Genomic DNA, 18,063 nt, shown 5'->3' with positions numbered 1-18,063 from the left:
TTTCAAACCAATATGAGATTCTGTACATATACCACTATGGGGGCTGTTTTGTTTCATGAACCTTGACCAGGAAGTCGAGCAATAATTGATTGATAAGCAGGATGGGGCAGGAGACGTGCCAGTGTTCCTTTGGAACTGTCTATTGTAAATGACAAATGGAGTCGACAGAGCCAACAAACATAGAAAAGTAACACAGAATTGCTAACTGAATAATATACTATGAAATGATACATGGGAGCTGAATCGATTATGATGTTCCAGAAAACAGCTTTATCATTTCTAATTTAGACACTACAGGGCACAATGCGGCATTGTTGTGCCTCCTAACTGCAGACAGTTCTTTCTGACAAATGAATGTTTGATAGTTAATCTTAGTCGTCATAAATCATGTCACAGGACAGAGGAGCTCAATTCACAACCAATCTCTTCGTCACATCAAAACCAACCAACAGGGCATCATATAATAGCGAAAATTAAATTGAGCACAAAATTATTTAACTACAGAGTGCTCTTCAAAGCCCTTTCATTACCTTCCGACACACACGACTAAACCCAGGGAAATGTGGTCTTTGCTGAATTGCAGTCACTGTGGCAACTAAATTGTTTCAGTCCGTTCAGTCTTGGTGTCAAATGCTCTTTTGATGACATCTCTCCGCCTCTGACTACTGACTGAGATGAATGATTACACATGTGCAAACTTCCAGAGTGAATTATTATTTTGCCTCCGAACCAAATGGGGGGGTTGAAGTATAGAATCCCTCAAAATCCCTGCTGAAAACGACCACAAACAAAGCACAGAGGTGTCTGGTATTTTTCTTACTGTAAGTACTAATACATGTGGACATTCTGAAAGCTTACACCCTATACACACACTTTAAATTATAACGTGTCTCTTGTTTTTGTGGAACATAATGGCGGGCTAATCAAGACCAACACTGGCAGAGTGTTCTCTCTGAGTGAAGAAATTGTGCCATGCTCTAGCCATAGCTAGGAATGACTACCGCTCCACTGTGAGTAAAACACACCCAATCCAGGTTTAGGCCCATAGTCCCAAACACCCTTAACTTCCTCCATAAATACATTACCAGCCTAACAATATTATCTTTGCTGTTGCATCAACATGTTAGCAAGGGACATGCGGTGACCATGAACAATAACAGACATGTATTTCATCTACAACGTTCACGAGAGGGCCCCATGAAAATACAGCTCCTGCGCGTGTTTATCTTGTTCAGAGTCCTGAGATGTGGCATGTCTACCATTAAACACCTACTCATTCATATTCAGCATACCCTACACTACCCATCGAGTTGTCTAATGGGCAAGGAGGAGGCTGGGATTTAACGAAATACCTGCAGGTGTGCAGCAGTGGTAGTGGTTGAAGCCCCAATGAGAGTCCAACAGATAAACAGTTCAGTGGTGACTGACTGACAGTTAGGTCATTTACACCAGCCTCTGCAGCTCTCGCAGGGTGGGAATAGCCCTGACATCAGCCTGGCAAGACCAGACATGGACTGTACACAGTGGTGTGAACACAGGAACACACCACACTAACAACACCCAGCACTGAGTAAAGTAGTGAAGAGAGAGAGAGGCTTCTGGACTGAACAGCTCCACCCAGGGTGAGAAGGATCCACTGATGGCATCTATTATCTGATAATGGGGCAAATAAAGTGTTGTGTTCCAATATCCTATGGAGGGAGACCTCAGGGTGGATGCCAAAGCAATAAAAGCTAATGATCAGCCAGTTTCCACAAACTGCTGCTTATTCAGTCAATCCATGCTTGATTAGTAGAGTATAATAAACAGAATAATAATTTGACACCTTACTATACACCCTACGGTAACCCTACAGTGCCTTCGAAAAGTATTCAGACCCCTTGACTTTGTCCACATTTTTTTTTTACGTTACAGCCTTATTCTGAAATGGATTAATAAAAACAATTCCACAGCAATCTAAACACAATACCCCATTAATGACAAAGCGAAAAAAGGTTCTTCGAAATTTTTTCAGATGTATAAAACAACAACAACAGAAATACCTCATTTAAATAAGTATTCAGACTCTATGCTATGAGAATTGGCATTGAGCTCAAGTGCATCCTCTCTCCATTGATCATCTTTGAGATGTTTCTACAACTTGATTGGAGTCCACCTGTGCTAAATTCAATTGATTGGACATGATTTGGAAAGGCACAAACCTGTCTATATAAGGTCCAACCGTTGACAGTGCACGTCAGAGGAAAAACCGAGCCATGAGTTTGAATGAATTGTCCACAGAGCTCCGACACAGGATTGTGTCGAGGCACAGATCTGGGGAAGGGTACCAAAATGTCTGCAGCTTTGAAGGTCCCCAAGAACACAGTGGCCTCCAATTTTCTTAAATGAAAGAAGTTTGGAACCACCAAGACTCTCCCTAGAGCTGGCCACCTGGCCAAACTGAGCAATCAGGGGGAGAAGGGCCTTCAGGGAGGTGATCAAGAACCCAATAGTCACTCTGACAGAGAGTTCCTCTCTGCAGCACTCCCACCAATCAGGTATTTATTGTAGTGGCCAGACGGAAGCCGATCCTCAGTAAAATACACATGACAGTACACTTGGAGTTTGCCAAAAGGTACCAAAAGACTCTCAATAAACAAGATTATCTGGTTTAATGAAACCAAGATTGAACTCTGTGGCCTGAATGACAAGCATCACGTCTGGAGGAAACCTGGCACCATCCCTACGATGAAACATGGTGGTGGCAGCACCTGAAAATAGCTATGCAGCAACGCTCGGCATCCAACTTGAAAGAGCTTGAGAGGATCTGCAGAGAAGAATGGGAGAAACCTGCCAAGTACAGGTATGCCAAGCTTGTAGCATCATTCCCAAGAAAACTCAATGCTGTAATCGCTGCCAAAGGTGCTTCAAAGTACTGAGTAACGGGTCTGAATATCTATGTAAATGTGATATTTCCATTTTTATTTGTAATACATTTGCAAAAATGTATTTATACAAACCAGGTTTTGCTTTGTCATTATGGGGTATTGAGTTAAGACAAATATTTACTACATGAACTAAAGTAAAAAATTAAATAGCACGTTGAGTGAAAGGTTGTCCTGTCACGACACTTCCAGGTCTCTCACCTCCTCCCTATAGGCTGTCTCATCGTTGTTGGTGATCAGGTCTACCACCGTTGTACCGTCGGAAAACTTAATGATGGTGTTGGAGTCGTGCTTGGCCACGCAAGCGTGGCAGATGTATTGTTGCCTGCCCTTACCACCTTGGGGCTGCTTGTCAGGAAGTACAGGCTCCAGTTGTAGAGGGAGGTGTTTAGTCCCAGGGTCCTTAGCTTAGTGATGAGCTTTGAGGGCACTATGGTGTTGAACGCTGAGCTGTAGTCAATGAACAGCATTGAGCCCTGCCACATCCGACGAGTGTCGAAGCGGATGTAGTAGGATTCAATCTTAGTCCTGTATTTACGTTTTGCCTGTTTGATGGTTAGTCTGAGGGCATAGTAGGATTTCTTATAGGCTTCAGCTCTACCCTTTAGCTCAGTGCAGATGTTGCCTGTAATCCATGGTTTCTGGTTGGGGTATGTACGTACGGTCACTGGGAGACAATGTCATCGATGCACTTAAAACAAATCACATTTTCTTGGTTACATACACATGGTTAGCAGATGTTATTGCGAGTGTAGCAAAATGCTTGTGCTTGTAGTTCAGACAGTGGAGCAATATCAATAAGTAATCTAACAATTCCACAACAACTACCTAATACACACAAATCTAAGTAAAGGGATGGAATAAGAATATTTACATATAAATACAGTATATGGATGAGCAATGACCGAGCGGCATAGGCAAAATGCAATAGATGGTATAAAATACAGTATATACATATGGGATGAGTAATGCAAAATATGTAAACATCATTATTACAGTGGCATTAATAAAGTGACTAGTGATCCATTTGTTAATGGCCAATAATTTCAAGTCTGTATGAAGGCAGCAGTCTCTCTGTGTTAGTGATGGCTGTTTAACAGTCCGATAGCCTTGAGATATAAGCCATTTTTTAGTCTCTCAGTCCCAGCTTTGATGCACCTGTACTGACCTCGCCTTCTGGATGGTAGCGGTGTGAACAGGCAGTAGCTCGGGTGGTTGTTGTCCTAGATGATCTGTTTAGCCTTCCTGTGTCATTGGGTGCTGTAGGTGACCTGGAGGGCAGATAGTTTGCACCCGGTGATACGTTGTGCAGACCCACCCTCTGGAGAGCCCTACGGTTGTAGGGTGGTGCAGTTGCCATACCAAGCGGTGATACAGCCCGACAGGATGCTCTCAATTGTGCATCTCTTAAAGTTTGTGTGTGCTTTAGGTGGCAAGCCAAATTTCGTCTTTCTTGAAGCCGGTGACTGATGTGTTATACTCCTCAATGCCATCGAATGAGTCCAGGAACATATTCCTGTCTGTGCTAGCAAAACAGTCCTGCAGCTTAGAATCTGCATCATCTGACCACTTCCGTATTGAGCGAGTCACTGGTACTTCCTCCTTTAGTTTTTGCTTGTAACCAGGAATCAGGAGGATAGAATTATGGTCAGATTTGCCAAATGGAGGGCGAGGGAGAGCTTTGTACGCGTCTCTGTGTGTGGAGTAAAGGTGGTCCAGAGTTTTTTTCCTCTTGTTGCACATGAAACAAGCTGGTAGAAATGAGGTAAAACATATTTAAGTTTCCCTGCATTAAAATTCCCGGCCACTAGGAGCGCCACCTCTGGATGAGCATTTCATTGTTTGTTTATGGCTTTATACAGCTGGTTGAGTACGGTCTTAGTGCCTGCATCGGTTTGTGGTGGTAAATAGACAGCTATGAAAAATATAGATGAAAAAATAGTATGAAAAAATAGTGTGGTCTACAGCTCATCATGAGTTACTCTACCTAAGGTGAGCAAAACCTTGAGACTTCCTTAATATTTTATTTTGCGCACCAGCTATTATTGACAAATAGACACAGATCGCCAACCCTTGTCTTACCGGAGGCAGCTGTTCTGCCTTGCCAATGCATGGAAAAACCAGAAGCGGAAAAATCTGAAGAATCGGCAGCTTCTCTTCATGTGAATGACAGGGATTTGGGTCTGATCCGGTATCAGGAGTAAATCCTTCACGTCCGCCTCGTTAAGGAAACAATTTTCATCCAGTTTGAGGTGATTAATCGCTGTTCTGATATCCAGAAGCTAAGAGACGGTGGCAGAAACATTATTTACAAAATAAGTTACAAACAACGCAACAAAAAAACCACACAAAATAGCACAATTGGTTAGGAGCCCGTAAAACTGCAGCCATTTCCTCTTGCACAATTCATTCCGTCTCTCATTAGCCTGGTTTGTAGTGTACAGTATACCTCTTGATCAAAACACATTATAATGTCTGGCACTGCTGCTCACTGTTGTCCAACAAGGGTAAATGAATTCTAAAGATGATCGAAAACAACAATTAGGCGATCCTTGGCTGAGTAAACACTTTGTAGGCTCTCTTTCAAGTCCAATAGCACTGATCTGCACATTACAGATGAGGAGAATTTCTAGCAAACTGAAACAATGATTTTTTTTCCCTGATCTGACAGTACTGTACCACGGAGGCCTTTCAACACATCCTGAGGTGGATGTCTTGAACTGAACTGAACCGAACAGGGCAGGCGTGGCGTTTTCCACAGGAGCGTCGCCAAAGTAAACATAACCAAGACGGTCACTGACAACACAGGGTCAGCTACAGTCCAGGGAGCTTCAGCACTGCACTGCACAGCAAACAGTATTAAATACCATGTGTCATATAACCCACTCTCTCTCATGTCTCCTGCTCTCTTCATCTCCCGATGCGGAGCGGAAAAAAGCGGTCCGCGGTGCAAGATGCGTCTTCACTCTGCCTGGAAAATCAATTATGAAGGCTGGTGCTTTAAAGATTGGCCCCAAAAAGAATGAGGTTACACATTTAAATATCAGAACCTTTCCCAGTGCTGCCAATCACGCAAGATGATACAAGCCACACAACTTAATCAATCTGGAGCGGGTTGATACTGAGACGGCGGGCAGAAGGGAAAATGATTACAGATAAGGTGGCTTGGTACCAGACGACTTTTCCCTTTTGATCCAATTATCTACCTCCTCTGATAGAGCTCCGTCTTCTTCTCTGATGTATGCCAATCGTGTAATCATGCTGTTAACCCCTGTATTTCCATTCCATTCCTTTTTAAGGACCTGGATCTGGAGAGTGAGCTAAATGTGGCGGCACAACCAAGATCATCAGCCCTCTCTGATATTCTGTTTGCACCACTCAGAAGGGCAGGGTGAAAATATAGCCTCTTACTGAGCCACGGCACAATGGCAAAAATATTCACAAAAGCTAAATGTCAAATGACCTAAAAAGATGACACCACGACAGCCTAGCACACTGTGTAAATGTGATAGGGATCTGAATTGTCACGTTGAATAATTCCAATTTGCTGGCAAACCATTTGATGCTAACTGTTGTGTGTGCCTGTGACTAAACCTGAGCACTGATAGTAGATTTTTTCACATCACACTCAAATCTATGTCCCCCAAAAATACAAAGGGGCCGGAAACAAACTAGGGCTACGACATCACCTCACAATATCAAGCAGGGGTGTATTCATTACGTAATGCAACATGAATCGTTTACCGTTTAAGAATCATTCAGAAGAAAACAGATGAAAAAATAACGGGGACGGACCTTTCCTGAATATATGTCCAATAGAAACTCTTGTTTTCGTTGCAAAACATTTTCCGTTTGGAGTACGGTTTCCGTTCCAAAACGTTTTGCAACAGAATTTGTGTAACGAATGAAACCCCACAACACATGAACGGCTGCTTTATGCGAGTAAACATGCACAAGGAATCAATCGAGTAACTGAGACATGCTGTGTGGTTTAGTGCAAAATAAATAAGCACTGCTGTGGGTCTCACTGAAAGTGTCGACTCTACGAGGTATGAATCCCAAAATGAGTTTGAGTACGGAGAAGAGTCTGAGGGATGGGTCAGTTCTGGAGGGAGCTCTCACAGTAGATAAATGAGAAAACAATAAAACAATGACATTCATTTTCAGTGGGAATTATATATTCACAGGCCTTTTCCCCTCAGAGGCAAAAGCCTAAATGAGAAAAGTCTTCACATCAATACAGTTGCGAGATCACATTTATCAATTTGACTGGTATAAATGCATGAGGGATTTGTGGAGTGGAAAGGTGTGATGTTATGCCACCCATCCTCAGCCCTTGACCACGAAGTAATAGAGTTAGAGAGGAAATATACTGGTGTGGTATGCAACGTTTCCAGCCTGAAAACAGCTCCATCAACATTTACAACACTCCTGCAAGGGGAGAGAAACCTCATCAGAGTGATTCAAGCAACCATGTGTCCATGTTTACAAACACATCTGCACAACTACACTTCCACAAGCTCAATGCCATGTTTCTCACATGGTTCCATTCACTTGTCTTGCTAACAAACAGGTTGTCACAGTATTCAAGAGGGATGTGCGAACGAGCAGTTGTTGCATCCATCTGTGTGTGTGAAGACCGGGGACCACACATTTTGCCCACTCCCTCGTGGTTATAATGGGTGTGATATTGACTTTTGTGTAGGATTCTCAACCCTGGATTATTCCCTTTCTACATGAGCACTCCCACAGACTTGGCAAATGGCTGGCTGCTCTAGCAGAGCAATCTGATCTGAACAAGTACGATGCTAATCTCCTCAAGCTAATAGGCAGGCCAGGGGAAATGAGATAGCGTGGCAGCTAGAAGTCACTCTGGACAACTGGACATCCAATCTTTGCAATGAAGACAACAGAACCTAATGGAATTTGAGAAGAGAAAAAAAGGTTTACAAAAGGTTTCTTTGGCTGTCCCCATAGGAGAAGCCTTTTTGGTTCAAGATTATTGAACCAAATAACTATTTAATTTAATTTAACTATTTTCTGTTTCAGGTAGAACCCTTTTGGGCTCCATGTAGAACGGGGTCTACATGGAACCCAAAAGGGTTCTACCTGGAACCAATAAGGATTCTTCAAAGGGTTTTCCTATGGGGACAGCCAAATAACCTTTTTAGGTTCTACATAGCACCTTATTTTCTAAGAGTGTACCGTGGGAATGGTGCAGCCTAGCCTATTGTAGTAGTACGTCTGGACGTGAAGAGACTGCTAAGGTGGGAGGGGAGAGAGCACTGACGAGACAAACCCCCTCACCTGCTCTGTGACTTAGCCTTGCTCCACCTAATTGGATATTGTGCTTTAGAGACCAGTGTCTCTACTACTGAACTAAACCTTTACTGATTAGGCCCAAGCCAAGCCAATCAGGGCACAGAGCTCACTGAATGTCAACATTTGCAGATGCAATTGTACTGTACCATTAGCCATTAGCAATACTGTGAAACCATTTAAGCTTACGTATATGGGGCTAAAATTATTGGTTCATATTGGTTAAGACCATTTCATTGTTACAGTCAAACACTTGTTTAAGCTGTATGATTTCAGTCATTCCCAATACGATAATATACCCTGCATCATGTTGTTGGGGCAAATACAGGAACTGGGAGCAGCTTGGCATGTATTTTCTTGGGAAATAAGCAGATTACTGATGCTGGTGTATGCTTCCTCTAAGTGAGTGAAAAGTCCACAAATAGCAACCGATTGTGAAGTTTCACCAACGTACATGTACTGTGTGTTACACTACAAAAGTCAGAGGAGAAAAACAAGAACATCCTTCAGATATTCTACAGGATTGTAGACAAACTGATGTAATGCAAGTGCAAGTCCACGGGCACATGGCCTAATTGCATGCTTGGCTGCTTATCCCACTACTAACGGCACCAGCTAATTCTAAATGTAACAGTGTGTGACACTAATAATGCATGCTGTTGCCTGAAGTTACACTACAGCAACCCATCTCGGACCATGGACCCTGGCCAGAATTTGAATTTTGTGATGTGAACAGTTTTATCACATAAAATAAACAGCAGCAACCCACCAGAGTAAGAGCCCCCTACTAGTTGGAACCAGTGAATACTGCAGGGTATACAAGCTTCCCTTGCAGCATCTCAATCACACGGATGGCCCGGTGGGATGAACTGATACACTTTATCTCCCTCCCATCACAGGTGTTACCTAAGCACGATTGACGGTTCTTCAATAAGTAATTTTCCTTGCTGTGTCACAGGACATTTTTGATTGATAACTTCTTATATCGGCCGTGTCATTAAATTTTTCTTATGGAAATCTTTCATTAATTCAGTCACCGGGGCAATAGATCATGGCCATACATTTCCCTAAAGGGCCTGAGGAGGGTGTGTTGCCTTAGCCTTGCTTTCAAGGAACACCCAAGGCAGGCAGTAACATGTACATAACTGGAACAGTAAAGGCATAATATGCAGGGGAAAATCGGTAAACTGACAGAAAAACAATTGATTGTAGTTTACAATCACTATGCATAATTGGCAATGACATCCTCATGACACCATAACAAAAATGATCGTGGTATCATTTAACAGGAACAACGTCACTATTCACAGATACTTTCATTGAAAAAAACTATTATTACCCCCCCCCAAAAAAACGTATTTTAGCTGTTGGTATCCTCCTTGTAAACCTGTAAACCTACAAGCTCCACCTCCAAATTCAACAACTTCCTGTTGCTTTCATACTGACCTTTTAACCTTCTCCATTACCTCCTTCTCGCGTTAGATCTAAAGACATCCCGTTTACGAGTTCCTGTCTGACCAGACTGTATGGAAGATAAAAGTGAAGCGAGAGAGAGAGAAAGAGCGAGAGAGAGAGAAGTTCTGTGCTGTGGGTTCACACCAGTCTAAGTGAGTGAAGATGAAGGACGGAGATCCTTCTTGGATAAAGAGACCGTTCCTGCATGTGGGGAGTATCAGTGTCAGCGTTCTACCTGCAGCTCCCAGCCCTAAGTCTGGAGACGCGGAGGAGACTGAACCTGTCAGCCTCACTCTGTGATGTTTGCCTAATGCCAGGATTTACCGCTCCTTTCAGCCAGAAACCCAGCCTGCCAGCAAATAAACACCAGGCAAGGAGCAGCTTAAACCAACTTCTGTAAACTGCACTTTGATATCGCAGAGAGAAAAAGAGGGAGAGAAACTTTAAAAAGTATCCCCTTATGTATACCAGACGAATATGTAAAAAGTATTTATTTAGAAGATAGACACTGTGGCCGAGCGCTTTTCTCAAGAGTTTGATCAATCATTTAGGTACACTACATAGGGGAAAGCTCAGTGGTTTAAACTACCTCAATAGATGTCAGGAACACAGTATCAGTTCACAACGGTGCATGAATGAGATGAGGCATGTGTTGGTCATCACACCAACATTCAGCTCATTTGTAAGAAAGATGTGGAAATGCTGTGTACAGTATCATGTCAATAATGCTGTAAATATCACATATTTTTGTGTAAGGGTTAACATATAGCTGTTTCTTGACAACATATATACAAAATAAACTTCACAGCTCGCATATAATGAACCAATATAAATCCCTGCCATGAACCGACAGCCAACAAATACAATATTAATTCCAATTTCTGCATAAATTGTTTTCCCCGTGGAATACATCCTCATCTTATTCCATAGGGAGCTACATTCACAAGTAGACTTCCATTAACATTTAATCCTGATTCCCTCTGTCAATGTGATTCATCATCGCTGGCTGGATGCTGGCTTCCCTGTCTGGGCCTTGAGATAAACACACTGGCCTGGGTTTGTTCATGCAGACACAATATCCACAAGGATGAGCACAATCTCAGTGAACTGCACCAACTAAGGCTATTTTGTCTAAGGCACTCTGACAGAATAGTTTCCATCTGTCTGTCTGTCTGTCTGTCTGTCTGTCTGTCTGTCTGTCTGTCTGTCTGTCTGTCTGTCTGTCTGTCTGTCTGTCTGTCTGTCTGTCTCGCTAGCTAAATGCTAACAAGCGCAAGTGAACATAAACTAAATGCAAGAACAGACAACCCAGCGCATTAAGTTATATCTCAAAAGGCTACTCACACTTGTCTCTGCTGTAATCAAGAAGCTTGATATTGCAAACTAGCTACCTAACGTTATAGCTAGCAAGTTAGCAAACCAAATGCATACTGTAGCTGGAGCCCTGAGCTGGAGAAAATGTATTTGGCACATCTTAGATAGCTCATTTATAGTTATACAATATTTAGCTGGCAAACATTAGTAGTGAATTTGAAGTGTAACTTCATCACCAATCTTGTGGTTCTCAACAGTGGATCATCATTTCGCCATTTGCTCTTCGTAAACAAACATGCCCTGTGACTGGTTCAATACATTTTTTTATAATAAAAAAAAAGTATCATGTATTTATTTTATTTGTTGGGACGGTATTGGAAATCAAACCATCTGTACTTCAAAATACCCCAATATACAATATCAACTCTTAGAAAAAAGGGTTCCGAAAGGGTTCTTTGGCTGTCCCTAAAGAACCCTTTTCAGTTCCATGTAGAACCCTCTGTGAAAAGGGTTCCACATGGACCCTAAAACAGATCTACCTGCAAACAAAAAGGGTTCTGCAACGGGTTCCTCTATAGTGTCAGCCGAAGTACTATTTAAGGTTCTAGATATCACCTAATTTTCCAAGAGTGTACCGCCTAAGCCTAAGGTAAATAATGTAAATCAACTTAATGGAATTGAAGACACACAGCGACTATCTCTTTGAGACAGATTAGTTTCAAAATATCCACTCAACTATTGGCAACAGCAACTGTGCCTCTGCGGCTCTACCCTGCTATCCTCTGCTATCCGTTGCTATCTCCTGCCATATACGGTCCTTGGAGAGACGCCATTCTTTCTTTCCCCCCAATGAGGTAATAACCAGCCTGTGCAACAACCGCCCCCACCATACCACCAACATGCTTAATCCAAAGACAAGCCTTGCATCCAGGAGGGCAGATAGCAATTACTGTCTGCTAGCAGTAACAATGAAATCTGTGTCTGCTTTACTGGCAGTGTCAGGCCCTAAGACTTAAGAAGATAAGCCTCCTCATCCTCTGCCTTAACACATTTAACTGTTTGTGCATTTAATACTGGAGACATGCGAATTTGGGGGGAAACAATGGACAAGCAGCCACCCTGCCAGACATTTCTTAGGCCTAATACCTTGTCCAAGTCCTTTACTCACGCTGGCTTAGAGTACTCTTCTGAAGTTACCAGGCTACATATTCTTTCCTGGGGCTTTGAATACACAGCAATAATAGTGTGGTATTTGCATAGTGGTACATACGTCAACATGACTTATTTTATTAAAAGGTGTCAGTTGTAGAAACACATTATTCCTGTACTATGCAAATATTATGACTGCGTTAAGGCCATTTTATTCACTGTAGGACAGTATACAACAATGAGCCATTCTCTTTCTGTGAGTAAGTACAAAGAATCTATTCAAGAAAGTACTGTTGAAAGAAAGTGGGCCTGACAAATAAAAATAAGGGAGAAATTGAGAAATTGGGGGGGAAAAAAATCAATATTACTGCATGAAATTGTTAAACAATGCAGGGCCACATTTCAGTATCGAGAATTTCAGGTGAATCCTCCTTGGAGTGGCTCATTGAGGGGATTAGTGAAAGCTTTACTCTAGAGGCTGCAAGATACGGCTCTATCTGGTGGGAACAGACCCCCCTCCCCCCAGCACTACAAATCAAAGTAGCTCCTCTCTATTCAACTGTACTAGATTAAGCCACCTCCATAATGCCTGAATGAATTAACATTTTCCATTTAGAACTAACACTCTGCTACTCTCTAGTTGATATTTGTCTGTTTTATATACGAATTCATTCAGGGCAGTGATCTTAAACATTTAATTCCTACAGGCTTCTGAAATGATGCCGCTGTAAAATCGTCCCGGGGAACATTGTGCATTCTAATTGCATCGTGTGGTGGCTCAGAGAAAGTAACTATGGGGGAGAAGTACTCCTGTCTTGGACTGCTTTGGAACATATGGTTATTGCTTTTGGCCCTATAAGATGGCTCTGTCAAAAGAAATGGCAACAGTATTCCCTATGTGTGATATGAGGCAGAAGGGGAGTGGATAACAGAGTTTAATCCACGGCGTGCCTTAGCCATGAGCTACTCCAGGCCAGGGGAAGATGGGGGCGGTGAGGAGGGGGGTTAAAGGAGTCATTGTCCTTTTAGGAACAGATTAACTATTTAAAAAAAGGTGACGTCCATCGCTGCTCGGCAAGCTCTCCATCTAATCAAGGTCTGCCATAAGCTCATTGAGAGCAGCTCGGCGCTGCAATAAAAACGCCCGCACAACCATGCCAAAAGTGTAATGAAATACGGCCAGCAGGGCTGCTGCTGATTACAACTCATTATACTGCTCCAATGGCATGAATGAACGAGAGAAGAAGGGGGACAGGACACATGGGATATACACTCATGTTTACTTAACGTAACACAAAGGAGAGACACTGAAACATGGAAGCTTGGAAGTGCAAATAAATGCCAGCAAAGTCTGAGTTCAATTAACACAAGGACATGCAGCGTTGTGCATATGCTGTCATTCACTCAGATTAAAGGAGGATGGTGTCTGTGATAGAAGACAATATAAACGTATTCATAATGCATTATACACAGGAGGCTCATAGAAAGTGTTAACCAAACCTTTACTTTCTAAACTGTAAATAAAACCCTTCTAAACTCCCTATTGAGGGGACAGATTCCTTACATCCTGCTACACTCTTCCACACGACACAAGAACTCCCTGAGAGTTATACTACCCCCGTCATGCCCTTCGAGGCTGTGGTGACTGGTGAGACAGAGGGAGAGAAGGAAGAGCTAATATACAGCCATTCATTGTGCAAGGCTTGTGGAGTCTCCAGGACCCAACTATCTGGCATTCCCCCCCAGAGTGGTGAGGATAGCTGCCATTGGATTCAGGGTGGGCCCCACGGGATTGGCCCCTATGGCAAGACCTCAGAGCATTCCCTGCTCCAGTCAGCGTTGCGTTCCTCCCTCTCCCACCTCCCCCGTCTCCCTGCTTGATTCCAAGTTGGCTTTCTCCTGCCAGGATATACAGTAGCCCTGATTAGCCCTGCCAGTGAACCTTTCCAGGATCTGTCCACTAGTGATGATGTCACTGTCACTGCGGTGCCACTGTGGTGGCAATATCTGAGGGCATCTTGTTGTGGAGTCAAACACCTGGGTGTTAAGGCTGGAGAAATAGCACTGACTAACTTGTATAGCATGTCTGAGTAAGTGCTCAAGGCAAAATAACATCATTACGTAATATCAATTTGCCAAGAGACATAGAGAAAGGTGCATAATTCATAGACATTACAAGACATAATCAATATAAATCAAATACTAGAACATTCAAAACAAACTTTTAAATAAACAGAGAGAGCTGTGCTGGTTATCCATAAAGAGGTAAATTATAAGAATACAGCATTCATCTTTAAGAATAACATTATATAATTTTATAATACATCTCAGATGACTCTTTCTCCACAAAAAGGGCAGACTCTGGAATCTTCACTAAATTGTGTGGGGAAGGATATTTCCAGTACCAGCCTTGTAATTACAAGATTCTGAAGCTCAGCCAGCTTTCATACAGGGTAAAGAGGAAGAGTACAGTCAATTTCTCTAGTCTGCAGCCCTCACCCTTAAAGACGAGATAAGGAAATGTTAGAAACTATATCCCTCTCAGGGGGTTTAGCCATTTAGTTGAATTTGCATTTTAACAACCTTTCTGAGTAATTGAAAAAGTGCTGTCAGACCAGTTTTGATCTCTGACATGGTAATTACTTTAAATTTATGCTTGAGTTTCAGTCAGGTCTAGAAACAACAGCTGGCTTTGAGAGTCTGTAATGACCTGCATATGGCTCTGGCTTCTTGTTGAGATATCAAAATGCATTTTGTTGGGCATTTCATCACTGATTATAAGATCCAGTAAAGTTGTCTAATCTTTTAATGGCTGCTGAGTGGGAGTGGGAGGGCTCCGGCTGTTTCATGTGGTTTCCTCCCCCAAAATGGGCTTCAGTGAAGGGGAAGCAGCATACACACAGCTTAATTCTAAGCTTTTGATTCCATGCTAGTGTGTGTGTGTGTGTGTGTGTGTGTGTGTGTGTGTGTGTGTGTGTGTGTGTGTGTGTGTGTGTGTGTGTGTGTGTGTGTGTGTGTGTGTGTGTGTGTGTGTGTGTGTGTGTGTGTGTGTGTGTGTGTGTGTGTGTGTGTGTGTGTGTGTGTGTGTGTGTGTGTGTGTGTGCGTGTTCGTGTGCGTGTGTGCGTGTGTGTGTGTGTGTGTGCAAGCTCACGTGTGTACAAACTTGCGTGTGTTTGAATATGTGTGCTATATATGAGTGTGTTTTGGGAAAAGAAAACTAGAGCCCCATCATCCTAGATAAATAAAAAAAAGTGTTAGCTGCAAGCCTGTTTTTATACCCCCCTATTTAAAAAAAACGGAAAACCAATGTGAGGAACATAATTCTTCAAAGCAAAAAGCTTTTGAAGGACCTTCTAAGCTTCTATGCTGTAAGAGTAGTACCCTACCACTGTCTACTCTCTGTTGAAAATGGTTGGATCTTCACAGTCACCTCAAAAACATGGCAGCTGACAAGAATCTGCAGTCTGACCACAATCAGAGATTACTATGATGACACACCAAATGTGTTTTGATGGATCACGGGAAAAGAGCAAGAATAGGCTTTTGTAGGCTACAGTCCAAGCAAGCTATGTCTCCCAATGGTGCGACTGCTGTCGACATACAAAGATTATACATCCAATTTGAATAAACGCTTGGAGGTTAGGATGACACCAGTGGTGTGGCCTACTGGCCATACGGATATCACTTATTATTGAGCCCAATGATGTGAATCACACTACTGCTCTCTCATTTAGCTATTTGTGGTTGTTGTGGATGGCTGTTCATTAATGTATAAGTGTATTTTAACCCAATAATGGTTGAATTGGGGAAGTTAAAGCTGCCTTTCAATCACTGTTTTTGCGACCGGCGGCAGTAAGCGAAAAATTCGCTCTTGCAACAGTTCCTCCCTTCTAAACTCTGTGGTATTGTGCTCCATACTGTCAAAAACAAGTTTAATTTAAGAAGACCCCTGAGTGGGGTTTTTATTGCTCATTCTAATTTGTGATGATTTTTTATTTTTTATCCATAGGCCTAATGGACACATGCGCAAACTCACACACTTTTGACAGACTTAAACGGCTGCAAATTGTCGAGATTTCAAAGTGTCACCAATAAATACATAAACAATAGGCCTATAGCAAATGGATCATACGGCATTCATTTTTCACATCTAAATAGCACTTTCCCCATAGTGCTCAAAGTATGCCATTCCATGAGAGCAGAATTTATTTTTCAACACGAAGCAATCAGTCCTCCATGAAAACAAAATCATAAACAGAGTAGGCTAATAAATCCTTCGTTTTTGGGTTATGCTCAGGTAAAACAATTTGGCTAATTTATATTTCTATATCACTGGAAATCTGACAGACTGGTTTTTAATGTAAAGATATAGACTATTATTATTATATTCTGTATTGAGGTAGAAAGCAATGGGTCAGAAGAATCCCACATAACCCATAAAGTCAAATACAACATCCATTTATGGCCAGCTATGTAAACTCTAACATTGATTTATCCTTCAATAGATGTTGTTCAATTGGTAATATACAGTTTTTGTCTTCTCCTAATGCATCTTAAGGGGAAAGTCATTTCACTACTAACTGTAACTGATTACATTCCGAAAGTAACCTACCCAACCCTCTGCATGTGTGTGTGTGTGTGTGTGTGTGTGTGTGTGTGTGTGTGTGTGTGTGTGTGTGTGTGTGTGTGTGTGTGTGTGTGTGTGTGTGTGTGTGTGTGTGTGTGTGTGTGTGTGTGTGTGTGTGTGTGTGTGTGTGGTTTGTTGGTGGTAAAAACGGGTGAGGGGTTATATGTTGCCTAAGTTATCATCACAATCACTTGACTTACTTCAATTATAATCATGGCCAAATGGAAAGGGGCTAAGTTATAATGATCCATGACCTAGTCATCGCTCACAATTCACTGACTCATAGTCTTTATGCCTTTAAGATAAAGTATCAAGATTAGGTCATTGGCTTCTTCACACAAATAAAGTACTGACTCCTAAATGGGTAAAAAGCCTAAGAGACAATAAAATCAACAGTAGAGAAATTAGCCATTTTCTCATTCAGCATATCCCTTCTTGAATGACATAGCTTTGCAGCCCTTACACAGCCAGTGTAATGTCTCTGAATGTGCTTTTAGAGGCCAGGTGCTAATTACACAGAATACATTATCCTCAAAAAAACATAGAATTCTTCTACCAGTGTAAACAACGGAGTATGTTAAAGACCCACTAACGTCTATGATTCCATGATTCAGGAGCAATAACGACCTCTCCCTGAAGACATTCAGCCTATAGAACAATCAATACTCTCTCCCAGAATGAAGCACTCTTCTGCTTGGCAGAGCCAACTGGCTTATTGTCCTTGGGTCGGGGGGAACAATGTCAGCCCACATGGGGCCTCCTCTCGGTCCCAGTGGAGAAAACAAGCAGGGAGATTCAGGAACACCCATATTTCAATGTTTCAAGTGAGAGGAGCTCTATAAAGAAACGTCTCACACATGGGTGGCTATGTGGGTCAAGGCTAACTTGTGGAGGCCAACAACTGGCAGGATCTGTTCCCCCAAACCGGTGAGACCCCCTTCGGCTCAGCTCTTCCCAGCACAGCCTTGTATAGGAACTCTGCTTCCCTCTTCCCCCATGTGTGTCTTCTATAACTCCATCCACACGCCTTTTTGAGAGCCCAGGACAAAAAGTAGCTAGCCGGGACGACCAATTAGCCAACCACTATGGAGGGGGACATGACCAATGAATATAGGGACCTCCAAACAGTCCATGCATATAACCTCAGTTATGCCTATGAAGCCTTAACTGTTAACAGTGCAGTGTAATTCTTCTAGTTTTTGAAATCAGTATACTGTACGTCTGGATACCACAGTTTCACGTTGTTATGAAATTCAATACCTTGTTTGTCTCGG

The 18,063-nt window shown here is 42.4% G+C and overlaps 1 protein-coding gene across 6 annotated transcripts in view; it reads right to left on the bottom strand.

Annotated features, from left to right (window-relative positions):
- LOC118357993 (semaphorin-6A) overlaps positions 1 to 18,063 on the bottom strand; it is an 88,112-nt gene that overhangs the window by 55,367 nt on the left and 14,682 nt on the right. The window lies entirely within an intron of this gene.

Source organism: Oncorhynchus keta, chromosome 25 (genome assembly GCF_023373465.1).
Source record: "Oncorhynchus keta strain PuntledgeMale-10-30-2019 chromosome 25, Oket_V2, whole genome shotgun sequence".
Taxonomy (NCBI): Eukaryota; Metazoa; Chordata; class Actinopteri; order Salmoniformes; family Salmonidae; genus Oncorhynchus; species Oncorhynchus keta.
This window is presented reverse-complemented; position numbering and strand designations above follow the sequence as displayed.